The sequence below is a fragment of the Magnolia sinica genome, chromosome 8 (genome assembly GCF_029962835.1).
Source record: "Magnolia sinica isolate HGM2019 chromosome 8, MsV1, whole genome shotgun sequence".
NCBI classification, from domain to species: domain Eukaryota; kingdom Viridiplantae; phylum Streptophyta; class Magnoliopsida; order Magnoliales; family Magnoliaceae; genus Magnolia; species Magnolia sinica.
The window spans coordinates 12,677,498-12,691,312 of record NC_080580.1 but is presented as its reverse complement, the minus strand read 5'-3'; the positions used below and the strand labels follow the sequence as shown (position 1 = coordinate 12,691,312).

The following is a 13,815-nucleotide window of genomic DNA, read 5'->3' as shown; positions in this document are numbered from 1 at the left end:
CTGAATTTAAATATCAGATAAGGTATTATCAGATATAAGATATTTGAACCTAATATGTGCCAAAAAACTGTCATGAACTTAACAACCAATTGCTTCTACCTAAAACCCTCAGCCATTAGTCCTTTGACTAAGTCGATAATCTGAATCCCAACCAATTCTTAATGCCAACCTATAATCAACAACAACCCATCTGCCCCTCATTTCATTTTGTGCCCACGCTGCAGCCTAAGTCCATCAAACCATTGCAATTTCAACCAATAACCTACAACTTTATAACCAGTTCATAGCTATTTAGAAACCTATCAGTCGTCCTGTTAAGTCATAGTTATGCTCCCACAGTTGAGTAAACCAGTAAAAGTTCACTACAACTCAATTTCAGCCCATAATCTTTACCAAATCTCAGTCCATAAAACACAGCCCTACCCAACTAACAATTTATTCCCATCAGCCTTTCCTCTCTCTTGAGTTTACCTATTAGGATTATACACAGCATGGTTTTATATACAATCCAATATGACTAGGTATCGTCTGAGTCATAATGCTTTTCGTCTGAAATGATGCAAGTCACCATACTGGTACAAGGCCAAAACCAGCTGAGATGGACCAAAACGGGGTGAGTCACACTGCTTTCAGTCCCCCGACGAGGCACACTCTGAAACTGCTACTTGAATCAATGATCCACAGAACTCCAACAACCATTAACCACTGCCAAATATATTTCGTCTTTCTCGTTCATAAACAAAACCCTTCCAACAAAAGCTTACTCAGAGTTCAAATCCTGCTACCCCCAAACAATTCCATCATCATCATCTGACCCTTATCCCAATTCCCAACTAATTGGGGCTGGCTACACAAATCTTACTCCACCATTCCACTCTTATCCTCAACAAAAACATAGGTCATCAAGTATTTTCTTTACTACCTCCACCTAGTGTTTTTAGTGTTGGTATCAATGCATGCATCGCACCCTTAGGATATGGAAACATATTGGGATTGGCATAGGAAATACTGCATGTTTGGGGAAGGGGCTGTTCGATGCTGGCACGGGCAGCCACCATTTGGAATGGGGGTTGCTGACATAGGGAACTAGTGGGGTCAATTGTTGGAGTTGTTTGCTGGTTTTGTGTTGTCACTATGGTTAGATTGTGGGAGCAGGGAAGAGATTATTGGGTGGAAATTGTTTGAGAGCCATGATTTATGGGGCAGAATGTTGGGCAGTCAAGGAACATCATGTTCATAGTATAAGCTAGTTGAAATGAGTTTGCGATCTATGCAAGACGAGGAAGGATAGAATTAGGAAAGAATGGTGGCAAGATGAGGAAGTATAGAAATAGAAAAGAATGCATTCAAGGTAACTTAGGTGTAGCACCAATAGGTAATAAAATGAGGGAAAGTAGACTTTAGATAGTGTGGTCATGTGCAATAAAACTATGAATAGGGCTCAAAAGGTCCTATCCTTTAGATGATAGCTGAAGCTGTGTACAATAGCCTGAACTCAAGAACTTGACTTTAGTCTCATTCTCCCAGGAGTGATAACTATCTTTGGTTCACCTGCAAATTCATGCCTCTTCATTTCTCAAAAACCCCTCATTGCTCAGGCAAGGGACATACAAATATAACAACTGAACAAAGAGGTAGTGTTTGAGGTAAGAGGGAGATTTTGTAGCCTACTTTGAGTCCTCTAGGAAGCCCCCTGCCGAATGGCTGCATTCAGAAGCAGTTCTCCTCATCTACTCTAATTGTTCTAGCTAACGAATTATAAAATTCCCAGGTATTGCCAATAACATCGCATGGTATTTTAAATAATGTGTGTAGAAAAGCTATAGCACTAGATAAGTGCGCAAATAGAGCAAATCCTATGTAGCGTAGGCTATACATTGTATATCGTACACTACATGATTTTATAGCGTAGGCTCATTTGGATGCCTGAAAATTTTGTAAGTGATAAATGATTTACACTGGTAAATGATTTGCAGGTGTAAATCATTTACAGCCTGTCCAGTCCAGCTCTAAGTTGTGATCTGTTTATAGGTAAATAGTTGTCTGTGTTTGGGTAATCTGTAAATTGTTTAGAGGGATTTCATTTGCAGCTAAAAGTTCAAAATTATAGCCATTGGGCTGTAAATGATTTGCATGTAAATGAAATCACAGCTTTTCAAAGGGATTTCATAAATGATTTACAGCCTGTAATCATTTACATGCATTTTTCAGCATCCAAATACTGCATCTAAATCATTTACCTGTATTTCATTTACAGCTAGCCCAATTCAACACCTATTTGAAAATGGTGATGACTTATTCCCTCACACGTGGCAACTGCCCAAACCATCCAAATTGTGCGTCCTATTGTGGATGGAAAATATCTTTAGAATCTCACTTACAACCATTATAAATGGTGTAGAACTAACATGCCGGTCTTTTGAAAGCCCTAGCACTCAATGCATGACGCTTCCAGCCTTAAAAGAATCGACTATTCGATTCTCTCAATCCGGAAAACCATTCAAGACGAAATTACAGGGGATCGATTGGCCTTATGAGAAGATTCTTTAACTAAATCTTCGTGGAAACGGAGTCCAACCAAGGGGAAATCCACTCTTTTTGGAGCTGAACAGGTCGACACGAGGAGCAGCGTGCGTAAATACATTTAAGAGAGAGAGAGAGAGAGAGAGAGAGAGAGAGAGAGAGAGGGAGAAATTTCGAGAAAAAAAAAATAGAAAAATCCTATCTCACAACATTGCATAGGAAAAAACAAAATGAAAAAAAAATAAATCCCAAAAAACAATAAATTTTCATCCGAAATGAAAAGGAACACATTAAGAGATGTTAAGGAGCAAGAAAATACCTCTATCAAGCTCGAGAAGAGAAGAGAATCAATCAAAAAACTGAATTTTGGAGTTTCATAGCCGTACGGACGTAAAGGGGGAATTTCGAAATTTCCCTTCGTTTGGGCTCCAATGCTCTTGAAGATACAGAAAATAGACCTTCTTGTAGGGTCGATTGATCGGCCAAAATCTCCTCTTCAACAGCTTTGTGGATTTCTCGAATCGAAAAGTGGTTTTGGATCGAAAAGTGGTTTTGGGGATGCTGTAGAGCTTAGGGCTTGAAGTCAAAGAAGCAGGGTTCTGGGCTTTTTTCTTTGGGCTTTGGGATTTTGGGCTTGAGGTCGAAGGGGTAGGGACCTCTCACCTCTCCGGAGAGCTTCATGGCCTGCTTGGGAGCGTGGATTTGGAACCCCCTTGATTCGGAACCCGAGGATTGGAAACCCTGGATGGGCAATCCTCCCGGTGTGTTTGGCACCCGGAGTGTGAATCAACTTTAATTCAAAAATACTTATGCATGGTATATTTACGAGTGTTTGAATTTAATTACTAAATCAACTTTAATATCCCTAATTCGTGAGATATATAATTTTTGACGCTATGGTTGTGATAAGCTCGCTGAAATATATGCTTTACCTGAAAATGATGAAATTTCAAGTCTCAAATGGACCGCAAGCACAGGATCATGTCTAAGTGACTAATCAATGATTTTTAATCGTTGATTAATATGGACAATGTTTAGACGGTACTAATTTACATGGACAATGTTTGGACAGTGCTGCTCATCATTAGTGGGCCATGTGCCCAATAAAATGATAGTGTACAATGACATACATGTTACACCTGCAACTATTGAAATGATTTTAGGTGTAATCCAAGCTCTCACAGTAGATTACTAACCCCCTCAAGGAGGGGATTGGAAACCCCCTGGATTGGCAATCCTCAGTTATTCTATACTGCCAAACAACTAAGGGGATTTGAAACCCCCTCCAATCCTAGGGCTGTATACAAGTCAAGCTAGCTCGAAAAGCTCACTCAGTTTGGCTTGATCTAACTCGACTTGACTTGACTCGAATGGCGATTCAAGGTGAGCCAAGCTTCATATGACTCAACTCGTTTTGAAAACAAGCCAAGTTCGAACATGGTAGAGCTTGACTCGACTCGACTCGAACTCAGCATGGCTCGAAGCTCGAGCTCGGCTCAACTCGAATACATATTATATTATCTATTATTATATTTAAAATTTTTAAAAATTAAAACTTAAACCATACCCTACCCTTTACCCTTTCCCTTCCTTACCTAACTTGCCATGCTCTCGGCATCCCATACTCCGACACCCTTCCATCCGACTCCTCTCTCTCTCTCTCTCTCTCTCTCTCTCTCTCTCTCTATATATATATATATATATATATATATATATATATATATATATTACTAATTAAATATTTGATTTGGGGGTTGGGTTGCTGGGTTGAGTCAGGTGTAGGTTAGGTTGGGTTGGGTTGGGAGTAGACTTAACTCGACTCGATCCACTAGCTCGACTCAAAAGGTTTAACAAACAAGACAAGCTCCAATGGTAAGCTTGAGGCTGAGCTCGAGCTCGAGCTCGAACTCAAGAAGAGCAAGGACAAGTCAAGCCAAGCTTGACCCACCTTAACTTGACTCAGTTCGATGTGCAGCCCTATCCAATCCCCTCCAATCCGCGATGCCAAACGACCCCTTGGGGTTGTAAGTTAAAGGAGTACGGCTTTAAATTCGGATTTTTTATTTATTTTATTTTATTTTATTTATTTTTTGCTTTGGGTAAGTTAAAGTAAGGCATTTTGACTGTACTAGCCTCAATGTATGGTCAAATTCCCTAAAGGGGTTCAACCTTTAAAATATTTCGAGGGTGGCCTAATGACAAGCTTCGGAAAAATTTTCGGACCAAAATACCTTTGTCCTTAGATTAGTAGTTGTATAGTTTAGAGGGCGGAAGAAGTTACGTGTTATTTCAATTCCGAGAAAGTGAAATAAACGGAAGCCTTTACGAGCGTGGGCAAGGCCCAACTCATGCGGCCCACATTAATGTATGTGCATAATCCATGCCACCCATCCTTTTTGCCATGTCATTTTAGGGTTAAGGGCCAAATATCAGCCTAATTCAGAGCTCATGTGGGCCACATAATAGAAAAGAATGGTCATAGTGGCACCCACTGTTGAAACTTTTCAAGCTTACTGTGATGTTTGTTATAAGTGGACACTGCCTAAGTCAGGACTTTTTGGACCCACGACGAGTTGGCCGATAAGGTGGATGGAGCAGATCACTCCATCGTGAGCCTTAGGCTATGGTACCAATAGTTAACCTTTCATTTGGTAGTAAAGAAAGTGAACATGTAACAACCGCGACCCATATAACATGGCAACCACGACTCATATAACATGACAACTACGACCTATATAATATGACAACCACGACCCGTATAACATGACAACCTCAACCCTTGAGCCTTAAATGACATGGTTAGAATGGTGGGCGGAATGGATTATACACATACATCAATGTGGGCCGTACAAGTTGGGCCTTGCCCACGCTAAAAAAAACTTTCGTTCATGTCACTTTCTCAGGATTAAAATAATACGTAACTTCTTCCACACTCTAAACTGTACAACTATTGATTTGAGGACAATGACAATTTGGTCCGAAATTTTTTCTGAAGCTTGTAAGAAGACCACCCTTGGAATATTTAAAGGGTTGAACTCCTTTAGGGAATTTGACCAAACCATGAGATGCGTACAGTCAAAATCCCTTAAAGTTAATTTCCATCCCTTCTGTTTAGGACCGTAAAAGAAACTTACCATGTATTCTTGTCTTTTATAACTTTTTGAGTTTTAAGGGTGGTTCAAGTGAGAAAATGTAGGTAAATGGCTTCTCAAATGCATTTGGATGAGAATAAATGAATGGAAATAAAATAAGTTGGGGTGTTTGATTTTATTTTTTTCCTAAGTACCTTGTAAATAATTGTTGAGAGAGGTCAATGAGTATTTCAACATGAAAAAGCAGTCCCAAAAGGAATTACTTAAACTCGTGGGCTCCACCATGATGTATGTGAAATATCCACTTTGTACATTGGTTTTATTAGAGCATTTTAGGATGCAAACCCAAAAACGAGGTTGATCCAAAGCTTAGGTGGCCCACACCACAATAAATAGTGGTCCTAAAACGTCCATTGGTGAAAAGTTTTTTCTTCCTAAAGCTCGTAAGAGTGTTTATTTGTCATCTAATCCATTCATAAGGTCACACAAACATGAATTAGGGGATTACACAAATATCAGCTTGACCCAAAACTTCTAGGGGCCTAAGAAGTTTTTAATGGTGGGCCTTCAATTCCCGCTATTTTTTGTTGTGCGGTCCACTTGAGCTTTGGAACGGCCTCAAATTTGGGCTCATGCCCTAAAATCAGTTAGCAAAACAAATGAATGACATGATTGGCTACATACATCACCATGGAGCTTGTTGTTATGTATATGTTTCATCACATTCATCCATTTTTCTAGTTCATTTCACGGCATGGCACAAAATTAGAATGCATCGAAAGTTGAAGCGGACTACACCACAAGACCAGCAGAGATTCAAGGCCTATCAAAGTTTTGGATAAGGCCGATATCTGTGTTTTCCCTTCATTTAATATGTGTGACAATGAATATGTTGGATGACCAAAACAAAAACAAAAACAAAAAAAAAATAATAATAATAAAAAAAAAAAAAATCACTGTAGGTCCTGGGAAGGTTTCAATGGTGACTCACCTTGGTCTACAATGTTTCAGTTTTGTGGGCTCCACATTCTAAAAGAATCAAGAGCCCACTAAGGGACCATTTGGCATCTCTACTAATAAGAGTTTATTCACTTATTTTGAAAAAATATACTTTTATTTTAGATGTGAACTATTTAGTAAAAATCTATCTGTACCACTTATTTTTTAAAACCGGTAAAAAAGCTCTTAAAAAAATGATGGATGTGTCTTTTTTCTTTGAGAGGTTGTTTGGCTTAAGTGGGTACTTTTAAAAAAAAAAACTAGTTTGTCTTTAAAATTTTTAAGTATTTCTCATATTGTCTTTTATTTTTTCTTTACAATTTCTTTTAGGTAGGCTCACACCATGAACAAAAGGTGAGGCTCCATATAAGGAATGCTCCACATCAAGGTGGGCCCACATGATGTACTATCACATCAAAGGTGGGACTCACATGATGGATGCCCCACATCGAAGTATGGCCCCACATGATGGATGATCCACATGAAGCATGCCCCACCTAATGGATGGCCCACATCAAAGGTGAAACTCACATGATGGATGGTGGACAATGAAGGTGGGACCACATGATGGAAGGTTAACATCAAAGGTGGGCCCACGCGATGAACGACCCATATTAAAGGTTGGGCGAACATGATGGACAATCCACAAAAAAGGTGGGACCCACGTGATGGATGGTGACCAACAAAGGTGGGTCCCATATGATGGATGGCCCACATCAAAATATGGTCCCATATGATGGACTATCCACATCAAGTGAGCCCCACGTGATGCAAAAGTGGAACCCACGTGATGGATGGTGGACATTAAAGGTGCGCCCGCATGATGAACAACCCATATATGAAGGTGCCCCCCATGCGATGGATGACGCACATCAAAGTGTGGCCCAACAAGATGGACCATCCACGTAAAGTGGGCCCCACTTGATGGACAATCCACATCAAAGGTATGACGGACATCAAAGATTCAAAAGTGGGCTACTTGATGGACGGTTGACATCAAAGGCGGGCCCACATGATGAATGACTCGTATTGAAGGTGGGGCCCCACAAATGAATGGTCCACATTAAGGTGGCCCATATAATGGACAGACTGCACCTTACATGATGGATAGCCTACATCAAAGTGGCCCCTCATGATGAACAATCCACATCAAGTGGGTCCCCACCTAATGGACCATCCACATCCAAAGTTTAACATGATGGATGATCCACATATAAGGCACGCCCTATAGACACCCCACCTAGGTTGACAAGCTTATTAGAGCATGATAGGAGCATCCGTCCAAGCCTAAGCCTAGTCCCATTAGCACTTATGATCGCAATAAAACAAATCTAAGTGAACTAGGGGGGATGCCATCGTAAGAACACCCATGTGAAAGGTGGGCCCATCCATGTGGTGGACAACGCATCATGTATCGCTCGCCACGTGGACATCCACCATTTTTCATAGAGGGGTTGGGTGGGCGATGATGTCAGCATGCATACATTGACAAACACGTTGGAAGGTGAAATGACCTCGTTGCCCTTCTTCTTACCCAAAATTATGACTTTTGTCCCTCAATCCAACCACCTATATTGTGCAACATTGCAATCTCATTCTCATAGCCAATCCTAGCCCTCAAAGCTTCTTTTATTTTTAGAGTTTCGACAAATCACCAAAAAGTCATCCAACAATCCTATAAATATCACATTCTTCTCTTTTTTCCAAAACATCTCTTAGCCTCTTAATCATCACCTCACACCCATATTCACCCCTCCTTTAAGTTCATCCAGCCACCGAGGAGAGGAAGAGTGCAAGAGAGAAAGCCCATTAAGCCTTAGGTTTACTTAGTCAAGCACCAACTTTAGCTACTCGAGCCATCGAAGGGATGATCTAGCCCACTCGAATCATTCCTTACAACAAGCTCGTCCACCCATTGACCATTCTCTACTCAACTTCATTCATACATGCATCATCATATTCACTTTCAACCCACCTATTGGTCTAGTCAACCCAAGTGTATGCTATGAGGCTCACCAGTGTATTGGATCTTACCCATAAAAAACTCGAACTGACCCGCTCCATCACTTATAGTTTGTAGAAGACATTACATCACCACATTATATTACAAATTTGCTCTTATCATCCTTGCATAAGAACTAATCCAATCCCTAATATTTCATTTAGTCTTGTGATTAAAGACCGTACACTTGTACGGACAGAAAGGGTGTACACATTCCCTCTCTGTATACGTGATCCCTCATCTTTTTTTCTTTTTTCTTTTTCTTTTTTCTTTTTTGCAGATTGAAAGTTGTTTTAAGATAAGGAATCCAATGATTCATTCTCCTAAGGCTTATTCAGGTCTAGCCAATTGTGGAAATCTAAGTAATTGATTAGTGCCGATTGGCGACTTAGAGTCATACATATTGTACCCCAAGCCATCAAACACACCGTGGAAGCCCTGAAAAGGCACCCATAAGCAAGATCGGCACGCAATGGATAGCGGACATCAAAAGTGGGCCCCACGTGATGGACAACCCACTTTGAAGGTAGAGCCTATACGATTGACATCTCAAATGCGGATTCCATGTGATGGGTAGTGGACATGGATAGGCCCCGCATAAAAGATAATAATCATTGATGGTGTTCCCATTGATGGTGTTCTTCACATTATGGATGACATATGTTAATGCTAAAATCTGGACCACCCTCTATCGAGCTCCTAGTACTCAGAATAGACCTTGGGCCCTGTAATAAGAGGAAGACAAAGGAGACCCTAGCAAGAGCAGGGAATCCTCCGATGCGAAAGTTAGGCTAAGAATCTGGGTTTAAGTAGCGTAATGTAGGTTTAGGGTGCGAGAGATTGCGTACCTGTTCCAATAGATATGTATCCTATTTATACCTTTCATCTAAAGTAGACATGCCTGTTATTCTCGGCACCTCCTTAGGCCTCAACTGCAAACGACGGAGGTCATGCAAATAGAGATCGTGGGGATGTCATGCAGGTGTAGGCGGTTAAGCAGTTATCTTATGGACGCGTTGTCAAGAATGATATGAGGTTTACCTTGAAATGGTCTTAGTGGTTGGTCCTCACAACGGTATCCCTTCCGTCAAAACTCGGAGGGAGAGCTTGGCATCATATTTCTATTATGAACCTGATCGCACTTTACTCGAGGTTCGGAGGAGATTCACCATACTGCGTAATGCTTCGCTAACCCCAACTACTCGAAGTGTAACATGATCGGCTTGGAGTGACATGTAAACTCTTCCATAACAGAAGCCCCCTACTCTCTAGGTGCGAGCTCGGACTCAGGGAGTAAATACCTGGGGAAGCGATCTATTGCATCTCTTGTAATGAAGAGTCAACCTGCTCAGGTCATGTTGTACAGTCGCATTTATATCCTTTCATCATGGAGGTGATGTATTATTGCATCCCTTCGACTACGAGCCTATTATCGCTAAGCACGTGGCAGCAGTTAGAGATTCGAATCGCCAAAGCTAGTACAGGACTGCCGCATGGATGAGTTGAAGCATAACGACTGATCGACGACACATGGCTCGGGGCACAAACAACTAATGGCCTGTTGCCATGTGTTTTTCTAATCAGCTCATGTTGGTTCGACTTCAGAGACAGCTGTTCACAATGATTACGAACGGTTACGCTAGGGCTATATAAATCACTCTTTCCTTCCTCTGAATGTTTCTATGCCCTGAAAGCTTTGAAAGCCTCTTGTTTCTAGAAGTTCCTTAGAGCGGCAATTTCCAGTGAGTTCTTTCCCTTTCCACTCTTCTTCCGTTCTCTTTCCCCTTTGTCTTTCGATTGCAATGTCGGACGGCTTAGATGATGCCCAGGAAGCTCGTGGCTACTAGGAAGAGTCCGAGCCCGAGAGCCTGGACTCCAGGCTTGGGGCTTTGGAGGGGCCTCTGGAGGCAATCCCACTCTACCCGCGCCCGCAATAGGGGAAGGGCCATAAAGCCAGCTCACGCCCAAAAGGTTAAAAAAGAATACCCCAAGACCCGATGGGGAGAGCCTTAGCCAGGTCATCGGGCGGTTGATCAGAAGAGCTCATTCCTGGGGGCTCCGTGCTGGTTTTGTCCCAGATGGCTCAAATTCGTGAGGAGTTCCAGATCCCAGACTACATGAACATATGAGCCCTAGCCCCCCATGATGCCCCTAGAGACCCTGCTGAGGGCGACGTTGCCATCTTCATCTGCACCTTACAATGTGGCCTCCAACTTCTGCTGCATCCCTTCCTCCAAGCTTTGACGGCGCGATTAAGGCTAGCTCCGGGTCAGCTCGTCTCCAATGCTTGGAGGATCTTAATGGCCTCGTATATGATATGGCATCAAGCCCGGAACCAGGAACCGACGCTCGACAAGTTCTTATCTTTGTACAAAGCCAAGTGCAACCGTAACGAGCCATGTTGGTATTATTTTGCCACTAGAGCCCATCAAGGCTCAAGTCTCATCCTTAGACTCCCATATTCCAACAAATATTGGAAGAATAAGTGGTTCTGGGCTTTAGGGGAGTGGGAAGCGTCGACTGCTGAAGTCGGAAACCTACGGGTCCGAGTACCCACCAAATGCTCCCTTCCAAGTCGGATTTCGAGAGATAGTTGTTGATTATTTATTTTCTTGATTGGTTCTGCTCCGATCGGATCTTATTTTTTCTTGCAGCTTTCTCGAAGGGAGCCCCCCCAACTCTCTTCATACCTCAAATCCCAAGTTGTCAGGATGAGGTTGCTTTAGGAGGATTACCCCAGATAACCTCCACCAGTCCGGGCTCTGTCGACATAGACCTTTCGCCTCTGCTCTGAGTTAGTATTACTTCTGATGTACTTGAATTTCTTTAGTCCTCGAAACTTTTCTAACCTTCAATGCTTATGCGGGTATGGCCGAGGCTTTCGGATCGAGAAAAAGGAAGGTTCCAACTGTCCAAGAAATGTTACAATCCGAGCCTCCTGGAATTAAAATTACTTCTCGGAAGAGGAAAGAGACCCCTCAGGTCAGAGTCTCTGTGGTCGCGGCTGTTGATGTGCCCCCGGAGGGTGGGGTTGTAGCAGTTCCTGATGTCATCCCTCCCCCGACAGACCAAGCTTCCATTATCCCTACTCGGACCCCCGAGGTCCCTCTTGTCGCCCACTCTGAACCCCGAACAATCGCGATACATTCTTCCTCTAAGCGGGAGGAAGCGCGCGAGGGAGAGGATGCCGCCATGGCCAAGGTTCCAGCGTCGGCGGCAAGTGGAGTCGGGGAGGCGGCAAGATCTGCCACTCTCCCCGAGGGGGTAGGTTGTCGACGGGCTATCACATGTCTAGCATGGTCAACTAGGCAATTAAGCATGCCCTGGAGGAGGAGATCGCTGACTTGCTTACTCGGCAACACGAATCTTTCATCAATGACATCGCCTCCGTCTACTATAATGTAACATTCATGCACGCTTTCATTTAACTTTGGATAACTTTGAGTTGTTTCCTCAATCTGATAATAGCTTCTTCTAATTCAGTCGGTGCCTATGTTCCTCTCGACCCGGGAGTGGTTCTGAGAGATAACCCGGAAGGACCAGGAGATCGAGGCTCTCCGAGCTGAGATTGAGGAGCTTAGGCCAGAGCGGGAGGAGTTGTGAGGCTAATGGTCCAAGGCGAAGGTCAAGGAGCTGCTCTACCAGGGAGACATCATTGAGCTTGGGAGCCATTGTGAGGGGGCGGAGTCCGAGCTCGCCAAGACCAAGGCCGACCTTGGTTTCATGGAGGAGCACAACGCCCTAATGAAAGCTGAGCTAGAGCAAGCCAAGACTGATGCTGCAACGGAGTTGAAGGCTGAAGTTACGAGGGCGGTGGCTGCTCAGCGTGCCGAGTTCGAAGCCTTTGCTGCTTCGATGACCGTTGTTGCTGTCGAGGAATACAAAGCCTCAGCGGAAAGGGCCGCCGAGGCTAGCAAGTTCTACTACTGTGGCTACAATGCCTGTGTAACAAACGTCTGGGAATTGTACCCGAACCTCAGCCTCGACGCCTTCACCACTAATAAAAGTAGAAAAGCAACTAGCCAAGGAAGTCCCCTCCAGCCGAGCCCCCAACTCCGAAGCTCCTCCAACAACTCAGCCTCCTGTGACTAGCCATCCTCCTACTAATTAACCAACTCCTTTTCCTTTTATAAACAAAATTTTGGGATTTGGTGGATATTGCAACAGCTCGGCATTACTCTGGATATTTTATAAGTTTGTAGATGATGATGATTCTGTTGAATGCGTAAATACTTAATGCTAATTGAATGCGTAGACTGTATATATTATTACTCGTTGGATAGTAGGTCAATCTCTTCTTTAAGAGTCAGCCTACTGAAGAGTCCCATCCCTGCACATAAGGGATGGCTCTTCGTAGCATTCATTGTTGAATGGTCGGCTCATTCCTTGGAATGGAAGTCCCGTATAGGCTGAGTAGATATGCTGAGTAGAACGAAACAGATGACTTGCAAGAAAGAGAACATCCTTTATTAAGGTTGTCGACTCTTGACGAAACGAAACGATTTACATAGCTTTTTCATGGGTAGTATATCCTTAGATGCTCGGAGTTCCAAGGATATGGTAGAGGTCGTCCTTCTAAGTCCTCAAGTCGGTAAGAGCCATGCTTTGCTGAGCTTATGACTTGGTAAGGACCTTTCCAATTAGGTCCTAGGGTTCCCACCCCTGGTTCTGACGTGTTTTGAAACACGCGACGCAGGACTAAGTCCCTTAGTCGAAATCGCCTCACTCTGACCATGGAGTTATAGAAGCGAGTGACCTGCTGATGTCGAGAAGCGATCTGCAACTTAGCGGCGTCCCTTAGTTCTTTAATGAAGTCGAGGCTCGTCGCCATCTGCTCGGAGTTCTGCCCATCGTGATATGACTGCACTCGAGTGGTGAGAAGTTCGATCTCGACTGAGACAATTGCTTCAATCCTATAAGAGAGGGAGAATGACGTCTCTCCCATTATCATTCGAGCTGTGGTCCTGTATGCCCATAACACAAACAGGAGCTCGTCGGCCTAGAGCCCTTTTACCTTTTCCAATCTAGTCTTGAGTTGGCCTTTTATGATCTTATTCATTGCCTTCACTTGACCATTTGACTGAGGATGCCAAGGTGATGAGTAGGCATTCCTGATTCTGAGGTTCTGACACATGCTTCTGAATTTGTCATTGTCGAACTACTTCTTGTTGTCCGAGTCAATGGTATGCGGGACTCCGA

The 13,815-nt window shown here is 43.2% G+C and overlaps 1 protein-coding gene across 4 annotated transcripts in view; it reads right to left on the bottom strand.

Moving 5' to 3' along the window:
- LOC131252904 (transcription factor-like protein DPB) overlaps window positions 1-3,056 on the bottom strand; it is a 39,399-nt gene extending 36,343 nt beyond the window's left edge. For all 4 annotated transcript variants that reach the window (XM_058253672.1, XM_058253674.1, XM_058253673.1 and 1 more), the window contains exon 1: window positions 2,843-3,056. The gene's annotated coding sequence lies outside the window, so the exon portion shown is untranslated. The remainder of the gene's footprint in view (window positions 1-2,842) is intronic.
- Between the last annotated feature and the right edge of the window lie 10,759 nt (window positions 3,057-13,815).